Genomic DNA, 21,411 nt, shown 5'->3' with positions numbered 1-21,411 from the left:
ATGTTTTGTAGACAAGAAAAAGTCATTCTTCCTCTGAACAGAGAGAGTAGTGGCTATTCAAACATTCAACTTTAAATTGTTAACATGACTTGTTAGATTGTGATGGAGCAAGCCTCATACCTTCTAAGTTTCATGATTTTTCTCCAGAATACTGAGATGGATGACCTTAAAGTCCAGTTTCCTCATAAATGTCTTTATTCAGTGATAAAATTAAATTCCCTATAAAATAATTCCCATAGGGCTGGCTCCGTGGCTTAGTGGTTAAGTGTTCTGCTACTGGTGGCCCGGGTTCAGATCCGGCATGCACTAACACGTCGCTTCTCCGGCCATGCTGAAGCCACATCCCACATACAGCAACTAGAAGGATGTGCATCTATGACGTACAACTATTTACTGGGGCTTTGGGGGAAAAAAAGGAGAAGGATTGGCAACAGATGTTAACTCAGAGCCAGTCTTTCTCAGCAAAAAGAGGAGGATTGGCATGGATGTTACCTCAGGGCTGATCTTCCTCACACACAAAAAATAATAATAATAATAACAATAATAATTCCCATAAAATTGTTAAAAATATATCATAGTCTCTGACCAAGAGGAAACAAGGAAAATTGAGCAGTTGAATAGCAGTGTAATAAACTCCATGCAAGGATCTTACTGTAGCATTATGTATAATAGTGAAACTGGACATAATCCCATCTCTATCAAAGAAGAGATAAACAGATCATGGTATTCCTGTTCTTTGGAGTACCTCTAAAACTTCTAAAAAACTAAGTTAGAGTGGCGAGCACTGATAAGGAGAGACATCTATGATATATGGTTTGGGAAACAACAAATTGCAAAATGATGTAGTTATGTCATTTATGTTAAAAAAACTTTATGTGTATTTATAAATTCATAGGAAATGCCCAGAAGAATAAGCTGCAAACTCTTAACAATAGTTCCTTCTGAGTAGGGGAGTGAGTTTGCAGGGAAAGGGATGGATGGGGGAGGTTTCACTTTGCTCTACACAGATCTGGGTAATTTCACTTTTTTTACAGTATGTAACTCTTTCATAATTAGAAAAATGAGTAATGTGACCGTTTGGTGCAGGGCAACAACATTATGTTCCCCAGTCTCTGTACTGTATGTTACTGCACAGCACGGACTGTAAGAGAAAGCCCAGAGAAGCAATGAAGACAAAGAAGACATGACACCTGCAAAAAGTCAGTGGAGTATTTCTACATAACAAACCTTCCAGGTGAGTGATGGTCAGTATCTTCCACTGCTCCAGCTCTCCCAAGAAACCTAGAACCTCCCCAGGGTAAGCTGGAGGACCATGCCAGACTAATCCACTCCCTGCATGGGGCCGGTTTGTGCAGGGTGACTGCCATCAAGCAGAAAATGGACTCAGGATGGGGCATGTGCCTTTGGAGAGGCTGGCAGAGAGGCACAAAGTGGAACACCAGCTAAGTGCACACACCTGAGAGGCGGAGTTCCAGGTGGAGACTCAAAATGTACCAAGAAACTGTGTGAAGTGAAGGAAGCTACTCAACCTCTCTGAGCCTCAGTGTCCCCCCCCTGTAAAATGGGGATCACAGGCCTACGTCACAGAGCTGTTGGGGAAGATACATAAAAGTGTCTGTTAGAATCAGTGTCACATTATTAACAAAGTCGTCTCTGACTTCAGAAAATCGATGAAAAGAATAATGTTGATGACCAAAGATGAGATGCCCAGCTTCGTAAGCAGCCCCAGCAGCATGAGAATGAGAGGAGCTCCGACTAAGCAGGGTTCTTCACAGCTCCACTGGAGAGGATAAACATGGGCTACACCAGGATAAGGGGCTGTTGTACAGTGACTTGTGTAGTGAGAGTGGGTCCCTAAAGACACTGTGAAATAGAGTTACACACAGTGGCTCCTAGGAAACAACTACAAAGCAATCAACACAGCGGATAGGCGTGGGAATGGGGCAAGCAGAGGAGGGTCAGAGCGACAAAATCTGATGGAAGACACTGAACCACGATGAGTTCCCAGCTCTGTCAACAGCTGCTGTGGTTGCGCCAGGAGATCAAACGCCTGAGACTGCTATTGTGGGGACTGCTGGGAGCACAGTTGTCACTGCGGCCATACCCCAACAGCAGTGCATCAGAGCACACACACCCTGAGACTTTCCTCTCCATTAATCCTTGTTTTAAGATGATGAATATTCTCATGTTACAATGTCTCCTTCCAACACTTGTGGACCAGTGTCATCAGAACCCCCTGAAGAGGGCACAGGCCAGAGTAGGATGGAACACTGGGGGCTGGGGGAGCGGCGCTGCACCTGACTACACGGACTATCACCTGGGCCTATTGAACACGAGAGAAGAACCCGAGGATGTGGTCTAACAAGACTTCCCTATCTTACCACATTCAGAGACACTACACACTCTCATTCTTTCTTTACAAAAATGTTAAAGAATTCATGTGTCATTAATTCATAAAGAGGCAAATTCTTGACAAAGTGACAGGGTCCAGTTTCCATGACCAGGTTTTTCAGTTGTTTTGATAATATCCCACATTCAGGAATCGGAAATGTAACCTATTGGGATGTGTAATATAAACAGGGAGTTTTTTTCATGTAGATCAACGCCCAGATTTTTAGGGACGACATAAATCATGAAAGCTGCTAACCATTCCTCCACAGGTTTCAATAAGACATTTAAGTTAATTTACCAATCTCAGGAAAAGAGAATTTGGCAATTCAAGTTTTTTGTTTCTGCATTCAAACATACAGTACAGCTAAGAGAATGAGCAGAAAAAAATTAACAGGAAGGTCTTGCTTGCATTTTATCTTTTGCAAATAAGCAAGATATTTTATGCTCTGTTCCTTTCACAACTCTAATCAATTTTTAAAGAATATGGTACCTCTGACTATCCCTAGGCATGTTTATGTGGGAACCTTGCCAGAATCCAAAGCAGAGATGTTAAAGGTGACGGGTTTCAAATGCTGCCCAAGTGCTGTCTACCTTGAACATCCCTCTCCCAAAGCTGGATGACTAGTCTCTTCCTGAGTGATCAGAGTCGCCATTCGTGTCCCTGAGAGACTGGCCACTCAGGCCTGAGCTGAGATTAGGTGATCAATCTAAAGGGCAAAATGATTAAGCTATTCTCGTCTTAAGGTTGCTGCTTTGGAGGCCACTGCCCTGGAATGCGTTGGTGAAAATGGCCTACTAGATACTTGCCTGGGAATTGGGTTGTTCTCCTCTGCTCTTAGCAGATCCTGGGGAAACCAGTGATTAACCTCACAGATGCCTTAACTTCCACACCTGTGAAAAAGGCAAGAAAGAGCCAGTGTTACCACCCAGCAAAGCTCTTAAGTTGTACTTGCAAGACCAGCCACAAGGGGGAATCTCTCTCAAAAGCTGATGAAAGGATGGCACTTTGGCTGGAGAAGGCAGAGGGCAGCAGGCAAAGTGGAAAGTTTCTGGGATGTCAAACCAGTTCCCATAAGCATTTTAGAGAAGCACCTGGCCCTGGACTTGGTAGGGGGCTGTGGAAAGACCCACAGGCACGCAGGTGGGAGGAGGAATCAAACAACGGAGGAAGGCGGTGTGGAAGAGGCACGAGTCCGACTTCTATTTTGGACAAAACCAGTTGCACGCTGCAGGCCCTTGGCTGCCCATGCAGCCGCCACATCCTCCTAACTCCCTGGTCCCGCTCGTCCCGTCGCATCCCTCTGGGATTCAGTCCACGTGCAGCGGGTGCAGGACCAGAGTCCTGAGTCAAGGGCGGTGTGTCCCTCGGCCAAGCGCACACAGCCCTGTTCCTCCCCCCAGGGTTAGGCACCGCCCCATGCTCACAGCCTCCTGGGATTTGTAGTCCTGCGGTCCTGCAAGCTCCCAGCTGGGAGCGTTTAAGAGACAAAAGCTCCCAGCATACACAGCTAGGGGCCCCAACTCCTACCTTGTCCCCCCGCCCCTGGTCCCCATCCCTCTGCTTCTCCACCCCACTCTCTATTCCGCCTCTTCTCTATACCATGACCACTCTCTATGCCCTGCCCACCCCCCAGAGTATGCGCAGTGTGGTTGGGCTACATCCCTTGAGGCCAGCACTCAGGTAGGGGTGGGGCTCACCAGCCTGGCTATTGCTGAGGATGCTTGCAGCCCTCCTGGAAACTTCCTGGCCAGTATTTGAAGGGTAAATTCTATATCTAAAATGGAAATATTGGGTGCCTGGGATTCTGGAATTTGCCTTTACAAGGCCACCTGTCCTATCATCCCCTCCATCCCTCCAGGTTGCCATGATCCTCCCTCTGGTTCCCGTGGTCAAGGTCGCTGCAGAGATCCTTCCCTTGGACCTCGCCCACCTGAAGGGCCCATACCCATCATAAAAACTCAAAGCCATGCCACTTGCCAAATTGAGGCAAAAATGGAAAGACCCAGGGGGCCACGCAAGGATGAGGGCATTAATAGATCCATCTGATGATGTCATGAGTGAACGTGTTCCACTTTAAAACAAAACATTGCTGTTATTCTGAGATATTGAGTTAGGATCTTTGTGCAAATATGAAGGATTTAAAATGTTTATTGATGTATAACATGAGTACAGAAATATATGAAGAAATCATCCATGTAAACCTCAAAGAATTATTACAAAGTGAGCACACTTGTGTGACCAAGAACTAGCACCAGCTTCATTCCAGCGCCAACAATCCATTTCTCCCTCCTTCCTCCCAAAAGGTAAGCGATATCTTACCAGCAAACACTGTATATCGAGTTTGTCTTCTTATACGAGTTTTTTATTACAGAACAATTTAAACAATATACAAAATAAACAAAATAGCATAGTAGGCCCGTCACCCAGCTTCAACAACTACTAACTGTCAGCCAATTTTGTTTCATCCACATTCCATCCCATTCCCACCTCACTTTATTATTCTTTTAGTCCGTTGTGTGTGGGGGGTGTAAGATGTACGCACACTGAAAGACACAACTCTCAACTGTACAGTTTTGGCAAATAAACATGCCCATATAACCTTCACCCCTTTAAGAATAGAATAGTTCCATCACCCCCAGAAAACTCATTCCTGTTCCTTCCCAGGCAATTTTGTCTTTCCCCCGAGGCAACCACTGCTCTGGTTTTTTCATCATAGGTTCATCTTGGCTGAAATCATCCCAAGTGTTTTGTTTTCTGTCCAGCTTGCCTCCCTCAACACGAGGTTGATGAGACTCACCCAGCATGTGTGTGTCAGCGTTTGCTCCTTGGCATGGCTGAGGGCGTTCTGCTCTGTGGTTGCCCTACAGTGCGCTCGTCTTGCAGGTCATCTCCTGTGAACATTCTTGTACAAACCCTTTTTTTTGCTTCTTAATTCCTTTATTAGCATTTAAGTGACACACCTTTGCATTTTTTAGTGGTTGGTCCAGATTACAATATGCATCTTTAACATATCACTGCCTACCTAGACTTAATAGTGCACCAGTTTAATCAATGTAAAATATGGAAGCCTTGCTACAGAACAGTTCCATTTACCTATGTCTGTCCATTATGTTATTGTTGTCATAAATTTTACATCTACCCATGTTGTAAATCCCACAATACAATGTTATAATTTTTGCTTTAAATAGTCATAGATCTTTTAAAGAAATTAAGAGAAAAAATTTAAGTATTTGGAGGGAGATGCTTTGAGGCTCTGCAAATGTACTGTTTCTTCTTTAAGTTTCACCCACAGTTTTTGCATTCTTCAGTCAGTCTTGCTCACAGTAATTATTACTGTGGTGTTCTAGTGGCAATTTTCTATTTCATGCTATCCAGCCACGTTTTTATTTGGAATTCTGTGAGGAAGATTCCCCCCCTACTTCTCCCTTCCTTCTTCCTCTCTTTCTCTCTTTCTCTCATTCTTTTTTTTTTCTCTTTCTTTCTTCCTTTCTTATTTAATCTATTTCATATCAGTATCGACTCATGGATATTTATTTTGTTCTCTGGGTAATAATCCAATGCTACCATTATTTATTTTGTTGCTCACAATTTTCCAGCTTGAGCCATTGGGAAGTCTTTCAGATTGATTCCTTTTGACACATCTCATCATTTTCTGTGTTTTTTTTAAAGCACTTTCCTACTTTCTGGCATTACAAGGTGTTCCAGGTTCATCTTGTATTTTCCATCTCCAGCCCTAGAATTAGCCACTTCTCCAAGAAAACCTGCTTCTTTTTATTGGAGAATGATATAAATGCAGATCTGGGAGCTAGGTGTGCTCATTGATACTAGAGTGTAACTGCTTCTAGACCCACTCAGCAGAGCTTGGAAATGTATGTATGAATATAAACTCAGGTATACACATCTATCTGTTGATCTATCCATCTATCTATCAATCTAACTATCTATCTGGATAGAGATATTAAAAGAGACATGGATTTATACTGATACTTCCAACTCCAATCCAGCACCACAGATTTTATTCTAGCATTCTCCTTTTGTTTATATGTAACTTCTTTTACCAACAGTGAGAAACTTAACTCCAGTTATCTACAATATATTTACTAATGTGTCAACTAGTTTCAGAATTGCTAATCCATACCCTTATGAGAAACACATTTATCACCTAGTGTACAGTGTTTTTGTCCAGTACTTTAGATTTACAGTATCCCGTCAAAGCACTGTCTTCCAAAGTTACTTAGGTCAGGACCTTTCACCCCCACCCCTTCTGTGTGGTTATGTCAGGTGCTTGTAATACAGTGAGATTCATTTGTTGCTGCATTCCATCTGAGTTCCCCAGCATCCTGATTGATTTTTAAAATTTGCAGAGTAAAATTCACTCTTTGCAGTGTACAGTTCTACGGGTTTTGACAACTTTATGGTCGTGTATCCATCTCTACAGTACCATATAGAGCTGTTTTTTTCACCCCCAAAATTCTCTCATACTGTCTCTTTGTAGTCAACCGCTTCCCCCACTCCATCCCTTGGCAACCACTGATCACTTTCCATCTCTGTAATTCTGCCTTTTCTAGAAAGTCATGTAAATGGAATCATATACCATATAGCCTTTTGCATCTGGCTTCCTTCACTTAGAGAAATGCCTCCAAGATTCATCCATGTTGTTGTGTGAATCAAGAGTTTATCCTTTTTATTGCCAAGTACTATTCTAATGTCCTGATGCACCACAGCTTCTTTCTCGACTCACCTGATGAAGGACACTTAGTTTATTTCCAGCTTTTGGCAATCATGAATAAAATGGCTATAAAGATTCACACAAAGGTTTTTGTTTAAACATTAGTTTTTAATTTGTTTCAGTAAATACCTAGGAGGGGGATATCTGAGTCATATAATAAATGTATGTTTAACTTTATAAGAACCTGCTAAACTGTTTTCCAAATGCAACTATCATGTTGCATTCCTAGTTCTAGTTGCTCCTAGTCCGCACCAGCACTTGGTATTTGCAATTTGATTTTTTATTCTAGCTATCTAATATGTGTGCGGTCTCTTATTGTGGCTTCTGCTTCCTTTATGAAAGTGAGTTCTGCTAAATATAGAATCCTGTGTTGACTTTTGGGTTTTCATTTTGCACTTGAAGGATGTCATTTTGTTATTGATTTGTCTCTTTTGTGTTTGATAATGTATCATCCATCATTCACATTATTTCTCCCTGTATGTAATGTCTTCCCATGTATATATGTAGTTCCTTGACTGCTTTCAAGATTTTCCTTTATCTTTGGATTTTAGCAGCTTGACTATCACGTGCCTAGGTATGGTTTTAATTTGTGTTTTATTTTGTGGGTTTCCTGACTTTCTTGGATCTAAAATTTTAGATTTTCCACCAAATTTTGAAAGTTATGCTATTACTTATTGATTTGCCTTTCTGCCTCATTTAATTTTTCTGTCTCTCCCCTCTGCTGGAGACTCAATCATCTCACAGGTTGTAAGGCTCTCTTCATTTTTCTTCAAAATTTTTACATTCTTTTCTTCAGGCTAGATAATTTCTATTGCTCTATCTTCATGTTTCTTCTACTGTTTCTCATCTACCGGTAAACTCAAAAGTATTTTTTTATTTCATCTTCTTATTTGGTACTTTTTTGTAATTTCCATTTCTCTGCTGAGTTTCAACATCTGTTCATTCATTATGAGAATATTTTTCTTTACCACCATGATCATCTTTATAATAGTTACTCTCTTATCCTTGTTTGCTAATTGCAACACCTTGAGGATAGCTTCTACTGCCTGCTTTTGCTCATATATGGATTACATTTTCCTATTTCTTCAAATCTCATGATTTTTCAAAATTGTGTACTGGAAACCATGAATGATAGTTATAGAGACTCTGGATTCTATTGTATTCCTTTGAAGAGTGTTGTTGTTTTTCTAGCAGAGAGTTAACTTGGCTGGACTGAAACTCCAATCCTGTCTCCTTTACAGTGAGCATAGCTGAAATCCTCATTCAGGTCTTTCATCTTCCAACTGTTGTTTACACAAGGCCCTCTGGGGCCTACCGTGCATGTGTGTTGTTCAAAGATCTGCCAATTTGGTGTGTGTTGGGGGGAGACATTCATACATATTTTGAGATTTTCCTCTTTGTGTGTCCCTCCCTTCCAGAATTTCTCCCCTAACTTTCCAGCTACTCTGCCAGCCCCAAAATATGTCCTGTAGCATTACAAATAAGACTGTAGTTTTTCCCCTGTCTGGGCCATGTACAGATTTTGGAATGCTTTGAGGCAAAAGACTCAAGCTTGCAAATATCTCCTGGTGCAATTCCCATCACTTAAGGGAAGACTCTGTCTCAGTTCTGCTTGCTTTGGAAGAGATTTATACATACACACACATACACATTTATTATATGTATATTACATATAGATAAATGATTCTCTATAAATATATATAATATTTTATGCAGATTTTATCATTGTTATCTGTGAGAGTGTTAGTTCAACAAGCTACTCCACCATTACTGGAAGCCAGACCTCGTCTTTTTTGGATTTTATATAAATTGAATTATAAAATATATTGCCTTTTGAATATAATTTCTTTTATGCCGCATTATGATTGTGATAGTTATCTATGCTATTGCATGTAGCTAGTGTTTGTTTATTTGTTGGAAATAATTAATTTTTTTAAATGGTCATAAAATATGCATAACATAAAATTGACCATTTTAACCATTTTTAAGTGTACAGTTCAGTGACATTCAGTACATTCACATTATTGTGTAGCTATAACCTCCAACCATCCACAGAACTATTTTTACCTTGCAGTGAAACTCTGTGCACATTAAGCAACAACTCCCTGTTGTCTCTCCCTCTTGCCCCTGGGAACCACCATTCTCCTTTCTATTCCTATGAATTTGACTACTCTAAGTACCTTATATGAGTAGAATCATACACTATTTTACTTTTGTGGCTGGCTTTATTTCACTTAGCATAAAGTCTTTAAGGTTGATCCATGCCATAGCATGTGTCAGAATTCCTTCCTTTTTAAGGGTGAATGGTATTCCACTGTGTGTATCCAGCACATTTTTTTTGTCAATTCATCCGTTGATGGACACTTGGCTTGCTTCCAGCTTCTGGCTATTTTGAATAACACTGTTAATGACAGGGGTGTATGTATATGTCTTTTTACCTCTGCATTCAGTTCTTTAGGGTGTATACCCATAAATGGTGTTCTGAGATTCATTTTCTCCCATGTGGGAGGGTTCCCCAGACCTCCAACAAGCAATTCTTGGAATGTCAGCTGGTCGTCAGATAATTCAACTCAATTTGATGCTGTCAACACAGAGATACATCCGATTCCACAGGTTGAGGGCTCAGTCCTATAAGACTGCACACCCACCCAACCTCACTTCAACTTCATATGCTAGTTAGAAGCCCAGGTTGTTTCCTGTACTTCTGACTGACTGGCTGTAAACCAGAGCTTCCCACAACCTCCTCCTTGGGTTTGATTAATTTGCTAGAGTGGCTCACAAAACTCAGAGAAACATTTACTAGATCACCAGTTTATTATACAAGGATATAACTCAAGAACAGCCTGATGGAAGTGGCGCATAGGGAAAGGTATGTGAGAAAGGGCACAGAGCTTTTATGCCATCTCCAGGTGCACCACTCTCCAGTCACTCCTTGTCATTGGCAACCTGGAAGCTCTCTGAACCTCCTTCTATTGGGATTTTTACTGAGGCTCCCTCATGTAGGCATGATCAATTATTAACTCAGTTTCCAGCCCCTCTCCCCTGTCTGGAGGATAAGGAGTAGGGCTAAATATTCCAAGCTTCTAATCAGGGCTTGGTCTGTCTGGTGACCAGCCCCCATCCAGGAGCCATCCAGGAGCCCACCCAGAGTTGCCTCAATAGAACAAAAGATTCTCCTAGTGTTCTTATCACTTAGGAAGTTACAAGGGTTTTAGGAGCTCTGTGTCAGGGATGGAGTCAAAGACAAATATTAGAACAAGAGATGCTCCTAGTGCTCTTATCATTTAGGAAATTACAAGGGTTTTAGGAGCTCTGTGCCAGGAACTAGAGGCAGAGACCAATAAATATATTTTCTATTATTTCAGAACCCATAAGTGGAATTGCTAGATGATATGGTAATTCTATTTTTAATTTTTGAAGGAACTACCATACTGTTTTCCACAGTTTTATATTCTCACCATCAGAGCACAAGTGTTCCAATTTCTCAACATTCTTGCCAACATGTTATTTTCTGATTTTGTGATAGTAACTATCCTAATGGGTGTGAAGATGTATCTCATTGTGGTTTTATTTTGCATTTTCCTGATACTTAGTGATGTTGAGCATCTTTTCATGTGTGTACTGGCCATTTTTTATCTTGTTTGGAGAAATGTCTATTCAAGTCCTTTGTGCATGTTTAAATTGGGTGTTTTTTTAATTGTTGAGTTGTGAGAGTTCTTTATATATTCTAGATATTAATCCCTTATCCGATATGTGATTTGCAAATATTCTCAACCATTCTGTGGGTGGCCTTTTTACTCTGTTGATAGTATCTTGTGATACAGAAAACTTTTGCATTTTGATGAAGTCCAATTTGTTATTTTTTTGTTGCTTATGTCTTTAGTGTCATATTAAAGAAATCATTGTTGGCAATGGCATTTGGACTCAATGACACACAGCTTTTACCCTGTGTTTTCTTCTAAGGATTTTATAGCTTCAACTCTAACATTTACATCTTTGATCTATTTTGACTTAATTTTTGTATATGGTGTAAGGTAAGCATCCAACCTCATTCTTTTGCATGTGGGTATCCAGTTTTCCCAGCACCATTTGTTGAAAAACTTATCCTTTCTCCAATGAATGGTCTTTGCACCCTTGTCAAAAATCATTTGACTGTATAAGCAAAGGTTTATTTCTGGGCTCTCTATACTATTTCATTAGTATATTGTGTGTATTTATGCCAGTACCACACTGTTTTGATTACTTTGTAGTAAGTTTTGAAATCAGGAAGTATGAGTTCTCTAACTTTGTTCTTCTTCTTCTAGATTGTTTTGGCTATTCAGGGTCCCTTGAGGGTCCATATGCATTTTAGGACATATTTTTATATTTTTGCAAAAAACATCATTGGAACTTTTACCTCTTTGAATAAGTTGAGTCTTAAGTATTTTATTCTTTTTGATGATATTGTAAATAAAAATGTAATGTTTGTAGATTTCTTTTTCAGATTACTTATTATTAATGTATAGAAGAACAACTAATTTTTGCATGTTGATTTTGTGTCCCACTACTCTGCAGAATTTATTAGTTCTAAAAATTTTTTTCTGGAATTTTTAGGGGTTTCAACATATAAGATAATATTTGTAAACAAATATAATATTACTTCTTCCTTTCCAATTTGGATGCTATTTCTTTCTTTTTCTTGCCTAATTGCTTTGTCTAGAACTTCTAATACCATGTTGAATAGAAGTGGTGAATGTGGGCCTTCTTGCCGTGTTCCTGATCTTCGAGGAAAAGTTTTCAGTCTTTCACCCATGAATATGGTGTTCTGTGTGAATTTCTATATATGGCTTTTATTATGTTGAAGTAGCTTCCTTATATCTGAGGGTTTTTAACATGAAAGCATGTTCAGTTTTGTCAAATGCTTTTTCTGCATCCATTAAGATGATCTTTTTATTTTTTCCTTCATTTTGTTAATGTAGTTTATTACATTGATTTATTTTCATATATTGAAACATCCTTGCATTCCAGGAATAAATCCCACCTAAAAATGATGTATAATCCTTTTAATATGCTGCTGAATTTGGTTTGTTACTATTTTATTGAGGATTTTTGTATCAATATTCATCAAAGATATTGTACTTTTCTACAATAGAAATTGTACTTTTCTCTTCTATTGTATTCTATTATAGTTTTCTATTTCTGTAGTTTCAAACACCTGTCATTTTATTTTCTCTTAGTGTCTTTGGCTCTGATATCAGCATACTGCTAACCCCACAGGAGGACTTTAGAAATAGTCTCTCCTCTTCAACTTTTTGAAAGAGTTTGAAAAGAATTGGTGTTATTTAATTTAAAAAAAAGGCTTTGTGCCCAGGAATAAATTCAGCATAAAATAAATACAAATATTTTTTAAAAATGTGAAAAAGTTGTTTTCCTAAAAGAAATTAAAAATGAAGCAAGTACATTACTTACCACTTTACTACTTAAAATTTTTTTAACCTAATAATAGGCATGAAAAAATTGTTAGAATTAAAATGACTCAAGTGTTCATTTTCTTCATTACAAATTTTCTGACAGAAGTATATGATACCATCATGTATGACATCTTTTATCAAAAAATGGTCATTTTTTGTAGTATTTGAGAACATTACGAATTTTCCCAGTAGCCTCTGACAATACTCTGATATGCAAAGTTATCTTTTCAACATATATGTCTTATCATCATCCTTACCAAATTAACAAACTCTGTCAGGTGCTAATTAATTAACTACTTTTCCTATGATTCAGGTTCTCCGCCATTGATTTCCCTAACCATCAGGAAATTCTACAACTTCTGCAAGATTAACAATTTTACCTTACACTGTATTTCTCTCATGTGGTTTAAAACATCCAAAAATCATTGATAAACTGACCCTGCCCAAACTAAAGCATGGTGAATTATAAAAGATGGTCTCTGTTAAGTGGGGAGGGATTTCAGGTTGAACTTAATTTTACAAGTGGTCAGTTTATTACAGTGTATTGTTCTGTTATGTATTTCACTTCTTTTTTTAAAAAAGTGATAGTTGAGGGCACTTAGATAATAAAAAGTTGAGAAAATAAGGAACTGATATACTTTGTAAGCTTCAAATGTTTTCAAGCATAAAATACAATAAGAACTAAAGCCAAGAAATGGCAGAGGAAATAGAGATAAGAGGATGAAATTGCAAAACCGAATCTATACTAATATCTCAATGGCTAGCGTTGTGGTGCCAAGAAGGTGGTGAAGTCAAAGAATTCGTAAAGATGATAATAAATAGACTGCAAAGAAAAAAGACTGAAATTTTTATAGAGAGAATTTTTACAGCGATATTACAGATCGAGAAGAGGGAAGAGAAGTTGGAGTGAGAGACTATCTGCTTGTTAAATTATTCCCACTGTAGAGAACAAAAATCCAATTTGCTGAAATATTTGTTTCCCTCTATGACCCTATCTTTATCTGCAAAATGTCAGCTCTGAATCAATGTCACAATCCAGCTTTTCCATCCCTGGGGAACAGAGCTCATCTGAAACCTCATCTGCCCAGCCTGTGAAATAAGGCCGGCCATCCATTCTCACAGAGGAGCCAACTGGAGGTAGGATTTTTGGTTCTGAATTCAGCTAAACATCTTCAAAGAATTGTATCTGGCCTTCCTCATCCAAAGCTATCAGTGAAGGGCTGGCTGGCTTTCAGAGAAGACCAATTCACAGTCAGCTGTGACATTTTCTGTTGAGCTTTCTAGAGAAGGCTGTGGGGCTTGTCAGTAAGAGTTGATTTCTGTACGGGTTATATTTTTTTATTTTATTCAGAGATTTATAAAGAAATTTATATGGTAAGTATTACTTATTATCAAGAAAAAATGTTGCCTATTCTTTGGTCATTTAAGCAAAATCCTCCTCTCAGGGCCTACCCATGGACAAAGACCAGATTTAATCTCCAAGCGTCTGCCAGGCACACTGTGGTCAGTGGGAAGGACTCAAGTTGGGAGCCTGTTCTCTTGTGTCCTGTGCTGGTACTTAATCTTCCATCTCTTCAGTGTACTACTAGACAGAGGCTCAAAGGACTTGACATTGGAGAAATGTACTTTTCATTGTCTTTAGACTTTTACACTTTTCAAAAAGACTCTCAGCATTTCCAGTAATTGTGCAGCAGTTTACCCAACACTAAGCTTCTCACTATTAAAAATTAAAATAAATAAACTTTGAAAAGGAAAAAAGTGATCTTTGCAATTTTGTACAGAATCTATATAATGGGTGCATCCTTATAAATGGAGGAAAGGTAACAAATTTAACTCTTTTGGTTAGTTAACACAGTATTATATTTTGTATATTACCAATTTTGAGATTATTTGTATTTAAAAATACTGCTTCAAACCCCTAAATCATTGTAAGTGGTAGAGTCTGCCATCTGCCTTGGCTGAACAATTATATACAGTGTCAGCCAAAATTCTTCCATTCCTGTATAATCTTATATATGGGTGGTAATGGTGGGTTATTATAGATTGTTTAAACACGTGCGTATCACAAAATACAAGTGGCCATTAAAAATTAAAATATTCACCAAATACAAGGTTATCTGATTCCTAGAAAAAGAAAACAATACTGTAACATTAAGGCTAAAACTGTCAAAAAGGAAGCCAAGATAGACTCAAGTCAAGCTTTTGCTGAAAAGTTATTTGGCTCATCTTTGAAACTTTATCTTGTTTATTATGTAAGCAAGATACTTTCAGAGACTGGAATATGGAAAGTGCTTATTGGTAAGTTAACATTGTGATCATTTATTTTGTAAATGTTAATACGAGAGAAGTAATTCACTTTTGGGCCGGCCCCGTGGCTTAGCAGTTAAGTGCACGCACTCTGCTGCTGGTGGCCAGGGTTCGGATCCCGGGAGCGCACTGACGCACCGCTTCTCTGGCCATGCTGAGGCTGTGTCCCACATACAGCAACCAGAAGGATGTGCAGCTATGACATACAAATATCTACTGGGGCTTTGAGGGGAAAAAATAAATAAATAAAATCTTAAAAAAAAAGAAGTAATTCACTTCCTACTATATTAGGATTTTCAAGTTCTGCTAAATCTAAGGCCACATTACTGGCAAGTTGGGATACCTCTAGACATCTGAAAAATATGAGTCCTACAGAGAAACATATAAATTCTCTCTTCATCTTGTTCTAAATTCTAAAACATTCTAAGGTTTTGGAACAAACCAATGACATTCCAAATTTACAGTAAGGCTGCATGTGCCGTACATGATCCTATAAGAAGAGAAATCCGAATTTTAAATAGAGGAGATTGTGTACAAAAATAAAGTACATTTTCACGTCTGAAAGGGTATTTCAAGAAAGAAGGGATTCTCAGAACATGTGGTAAATGGTAAATAACTTACCAGGGGCTCTCTAAAGGAAAACATATTGTGGAAAAAAGATCTTAAATGCAGAGAGCTAAAAGATCTTAAATGCTGGAATCCTTATGATGAAACAGACGTTGAACTACTTTTTCTTAAAGTTTAAAATGCATCTTATCTTCCAAACAAATACCACCTCTCTGCCTTGTCGCTTACCTGGGCATGGTGACGTGTTTGAATCATTTTTCTAATTCATTGGCTCTTAAACTTGATGGGCAGCAGAAGCACCTGGAGGCCTTGTTGAAACCAGATTGCCAGGCCCCACCCCAGAGTTTCCAGTTCAGCAGGTGTGCAGCAGCACCTGAGAATTTGCATTTCTACCCAGTTCCCAGGTTATGCTGATGCTGCTGGTCCAGGGACCCCATTTTGAGAACCACAGCCTAACTTACACCCTATATATGGTTACCAAATCCATTATTTCATCATTTGTCTGCTACTTTTCTTTTATCACATCAGCACCTTAGCTCCGAATCTCCTCGTCTAGCATTGGCAATACTTGGAGAGTTTAACAACTGGTCCTCCTTTCTGGCTCAATTCTCCCTCTTCCTCTTGATACTATATTCTCTTGCTAGGTAATTCTTCCTTAAACATCAGTTCATCATAGATCTTCCTTGCTCAAAATCTCATGGCTCTTATGCTGAGCACAAGACATTTTAAATTCTCTATTTGGCTCATAAGGTCTGGAATAGCCTGTAGAATGTGGACAACCTATTCCCTACCCTGCCTACTATAAAGGAGTATGTGAGGATTACATAAGATATGCACAATGATGCTTGTTATGCACAGTGTGACATTCTATAAAGTCACTGTGAACACTGAGTCAGTGAATATGACCCACTGCTCCTACGAGAAATGCAGGGTTAGGTTGCTGCAAGCCTTAGTTACATTTTCTTCAACTGATCAATACGTAGCCTTATTCTCTGTGTGTTTCTCTTTAAAGTCATCTTATTTAAAATATATTGTTGATATATTAACATTGAACTCACACCAACAGCACTGTACCTCATGTCTGAAAGAAGCTTGTCGAACACACATACTTTCTCTGTAAAGGCACGTCACAATCTCTTGCCCTGAGGAACACCAGGCAGCATTGCAGCGCTACACATGGGGGACATATTGAACAGCAAAGTCACCAACACAAGGCACAAAAAGATGAGAAATGAGGCACTAAATAGACTGCAAGAAGGACACTTGTTTACAGTATGGGCTGAAACAAGAGGGCAGAGCGTCACCTTGTTCACCCTCAGCTGGGAACGTGCATGTCGAGTGACTCAAGTTTTTCACCACTTTGTGCTTATCTGCAAATGGACATGAAAGCCCTGAGAGTGTTTATTTGGAGGCTGTCAGTACATTTTAGCTAGTGGACAAGTGTGCAAACACGGAATCCACAAATAATGAGGATCAACTATATTATGAAAGCATCTTTTCAAAACCAGAGTATCGTTCAGATATAAGAGCAATAATGATAACCCCACAGCTAACATTTTAGTGCCTACTATGCGCCAGGAGCTCTTCTAAGCACTTTACATAAGTTAATGCATTTCATTCTCACTGAAACCCTATGAGACAGGAGTTCTCAGTAGCCCCATTTTATAGATGAGAAAACTAAATCTCAGAGAGTAAATACTTTGCACAGTTTCCCCAGTTAAAAGTGGAATAACTGGGATTGGTGCCCAGACAAACTGGTCCAAAGCACACAGCCTCAACCACTGTGGTAGGAATGTGAGCGAATTTTCTAGCACGCCCCGAAAAGCCTCTTCTTCTCCAGTCAGTGTGGTCTCTCACATACATATTCAATCATCAAACATTTTCTGAGTGCCCCAAAGGTGTCAGGTACTGTGTTTAGATACTGGAGGGACAAATAGAATGTTGACACAAATAATCCATGACCAATCTATAAATCAAAATTGGGGTGAGTTTATGATGAGCCAACATTTGAGGGCCATATAGCCGGGGAGAGTCCTTTCACTAAGAAATGGAGTACTCCAAAGAAGTGGGGTGTACAGAGTGGTTATATACCATCAAAGAGCATGTTTCACATGTGATTGCAATGTTCCTTTTATAATAGCCGTGACATTGACCTTTCAGCACGTTGATTGATGGACACAGTAGGTATCAGGTCTGCTGTCTCCATGGATGTGGCTGTTGTCTCGAGTTGGGTGGTCACAGGATGAGCACAGCAATCAAATCCTAGCCTAGGGAGAAATGCTTATCCTTAAGGAAATGCCAATGTGGGAGAAGTTGCATTTATCACATCAGCACCTTAGGTCATTGTTTTTGTCTTTGGGACATGTTAATTGCTTAAAGCTGATATACAATGGATGAACAGAGGCTACAGGCCCCTTTTGGGGGGGAAAAAAAAACAAGGTCAAGCCTAATTAGTTTTACACCAAATGGCTTCCTCATATGCTCCAATATATCCTATTGCTTGCCATTTATTTATGAAGAAGAAGGATAGTCTCAGCTTTAAGGAGCTCACTGTCAATGAGACATGAAAAAAACAACAGTTAAGAAAAAGTAGATAAGTACAAGGTCCCCGAGTGGCAACATCAAAAGGGGTCTCTAAATGGAGACCTCCCAGGAAAAGTGTCCAAGAGGAAGGAACATTTGACATGAGTTTAGATTGAGAAATAGGAATTAAGTTGATCAAAAAAGAGGGTAGGAAGACAGAAGAAACACATATAAAAAGACAGATATAAAGGATGCTAAGGATTTCAGAGTATGGGGGTATTTTTAAGGCTGGAAAAAAGCCAACATGTAGGAAACAGTGGGTGATGAGGCTAAAGATGAGGACAGCAAGAGAAAACCTGCGTGTCCAGCTCAGGAGTCTGAATGTTCTCTCGGATGCTCTGAGCAGTCATTGTAGCAGTCTAAGCAGATATCAGATTTAAGCAAATTTAGATTCTAGAAGGTAACTCTGGAGGTATTGTGGAGGAAAGATTAGAAGAAATTAAGACTGGAAGTAGAGGGACCTGTTGGGAGACTGGGCAGCGATCCAGATAAATAGGCCTTGGTTCAGGCCGGGGGTCTGCAGGTGGAGGAGGCCAGGAGGTGGGAAGCAGTGCTGGGCTCCTGGAGGAGGAAACTGAGCTGCCTCTCAGTCACAGGAAGACTGTGCCTGTCATGGCCTCCCCACCCCCATGCCCAAACGCCATGTTCCTTTCTACGTCTGTACCTTTCCCCTCTTCTTCCATTTGAAATCCTCATTCTTTCTTCCCTCCACCTGCCCAAAAGTGATCCATTTGAGGACTTGATCTAGTCTACCTCTCCTAAGGAGCTGTCCTTAATTACATTTTCTGAATAACATTCCCAATTTTTTTAGGTTCTGTAATACAACATACACTAAATACCTTGGCAGAACCTAATTACATCTTGCAAACAGTTTCATGTATGTGGAGGAGCTTGGAACCTTATAATTCTTTGTATTTTCTTCAATACCTACCACAAATATCTTGCACATATAGGTCAATGGATGTCCAGTAAAGTTCAATAAAGAAGAAGCACCTTTTATAAGCTAAGAACTTTTATGAGCTCAGTTATTCCTTTAGATCAGCTGCTGGAACCATTTGTCTTTCTCCACAGGTCAACAGTGTTGCCCAGCACAAATGAATTTTACACCTTCTCAAACTCAATAGAGCAAAGATGGAACTTCATTCCCCCTGCAAGCCCTACAGCCCCAGAGAAAAGCAAAAACAACGTGTGACATCTAATTCTTTCTTCACATTCTCATGTCAAATTGCAACTGTTTTCCAGATGCTAACTGGTTTTCATTCTTAAAACTGACAGAAAAGATTCTCATTATTTCTTTCTTTCCTTTTTTTTGGGGGGAGGAAGGTCAGCCTTGAGCTAACTTCTGATGTCAATCCTCCTCTTTTTGCTGAGCAATATTGGCCCTGGGCTAACATCTGTGCCCATCTTCTTCTACTGTATATGGGATTCCGCCACACCATGGCTTGACAAGAGGTGCATTGGTGCGCGCCTGGGATGTGAACCTGTGAACCCGGGGCTACCACAGCAGAGTGTGCACAATTAACTGCTGTGCCACCGAGCCGACCCCTCTGTTTATTTCTAAAGCTGAAATGTCTAAATCGTTCTCCAGGCTAGTTGGAGTTTCCATAAAATGAAAATGTACATTCCAGAAAAATCCTTAACTTTCCAGAATAATCCTTAATATATTATGGTAAACACCTTGGCAAAATGTCACTGATTTTCAATGTCAGTGCCTCCACAAGGGTATCCTTGCATTGTGGTCCCTCCCAACCACCTCTCACTTTGCCCCTCCCCAGGCTCATGGGCTCAAAGTGTTTACTGAGCACTAAGAATGATCAGAGTCTGAGGGAGACTTCAAGGATAGTCTGTTTTCTGACCCCAACCATCTCTCTCCATCTCTCCTTTAACCTCTATTTTTCTTACTCTGGTTTCTACTTTAGTTCTTTACTTGTCTTGTGAATTTTTGTTTTGTGGCTTATAATTACCATGTAAATTCATATTAATTTTTGCCTTAGAGTTTAGAAAGAACTTACATTAAACAAGGTTTTTTTCCCAGCTCTTTGATGTGTCTAATACCTTCCAACGCAATTCAAGTGGCTTCTTGTTCTTATATCTCCATCATTATTCCTTCAGAATTATGTTCACCCCACACTTTTGATCTGACCAATGATGCTTTACTCTTTAAACTTTTCTATGCCAAGACTCCCATGAGGAATCCCTCAAACACCATCAGCTAGGCAACCCCACATTCCTCACATCTGTTTCTGATACCAGCCCTGATATCTGTTCCCCAGCATTGAACCCACCATATATGGGGTTAAATCAAAAAGCACTCATTCCCCCTTCTCTGCTTCTCTAAGTTATATTCACATGTAGATATGGGTTGTTTTACCCTTTGTGTTCCTGAATTCCACAAGACAAATGGAGGTAATAAATTGTTGAAAGCCCAGGTGTCTACAAACTGAAACTCTGACTAATTACCAGTTCTTGTGGTTTGTTACAGGGAGACTGAGATCTCAAAATTATCAAGAAGCTGAAGCTCCCCAACTCCCGCTTCCTGGCGCCGAATCCACCATTCATCACAGGGACAGACAAACAGAGGACACCTGCAGCTCCCCTAACTCAGCTAAACGCAGGCTGATGGGAGGACGCCGAACTGCAAAGCCGCAGCTCCCCTCCCCCACCTAAAACCTTGTAAACTGTAATCGTTAATTGGCAGCAGTTGCCGTCCACACCCCAAGGCCAAATTTCTGGTGATGAGAGAAGATTGGTTGATGGAGCCCTAGATCTCCCGCTGTAGATAGAAATGACAGCCGGCTTGGCGCCAGAAGACTGGGATCCCTCCTCCAACAAATAATCAGTCACCAAGGATATATTATTTCCCACAGACTTTCCTTTAAAAGCCTCAACTCCTAATGCCTCAGGAGGACTGTGGATTTTGGGGCATGTGCCCACTACAGCCTCATTTTGCTGGCAAAATTAAACCACTTTTCTTTTCCTCGGTCCCTGGTCATTGCGTTCATTGATTCGGCTACGGTGACAGGGTCCTGGGTTTTTCTGGCTACATTTCCTTGATTTGTTCCTAAATAAAGATGTTTCTGAAACTAATAATAAATTGTACCAACTGGTCATTGTATAAAAATCACTATCACAGATATTTTAAAGAGAACAAATGGAAAAGAATATTAAATTCTCCAGATAACTTTGCAATCAAATGAGGCATTGAGGGGAGCAGGGGGCACTGATTAGACCAGGATCCTAAGAGAAGAATTTTAAGTCAATTTCAAATGAGGTTAAAACTGGAATGAGCAAGTATATTACCAGTTATCTGAAATCATAAGCATTTCTCTGACCTTTGAGAATTTATTTGCATATAAACTGTACCACATGTGGGGTAAGAGTGC

General features: G+C 39.7%; 1 long non-coding RNA gene across 2 annotated transcripts; it reads left to right on the top strand.

Annotated features, from left to right (window-relative positions):
* On the top strand, positions 1-21,010 carry LOC131399812 (uncharacterized). Of its 2 annotated transcripts, none has more exons than XR_009217238.1 (2): positions 1-1,234; positions 20,511-21,010. It is a non-coding gene; the product is annotated as an uncharacterized LOC131399812 (long non-coding RNA). The 2 variants fall into 2 exon arrangements; XR_009217237.1 differs by lacking the exon at positions 1-1,234 and adding an exon at positions 19,197-19,214.
* Positions 21,011-21,411: the final 401 nt, after the last annotated feature.

Source organism: Diceros bicornis, chromosome 40, assembly GCF_020826845.1.
Source record: "Diceros bicornis minor isolate mBicDic1 chromosome 40, mDicBic1.mat.cur, whole genome shotgun sequence".
Classification (NCBI taxonomy): Eukaryota; Metazoa; Chordata; class Mammalia; order Perissodactyla; family Rhinocerotidae; genus Diceros; species Diceros bicornis.
This window is presented reverse-complemented; position numbering and strand designations above follow the sequence as displayed.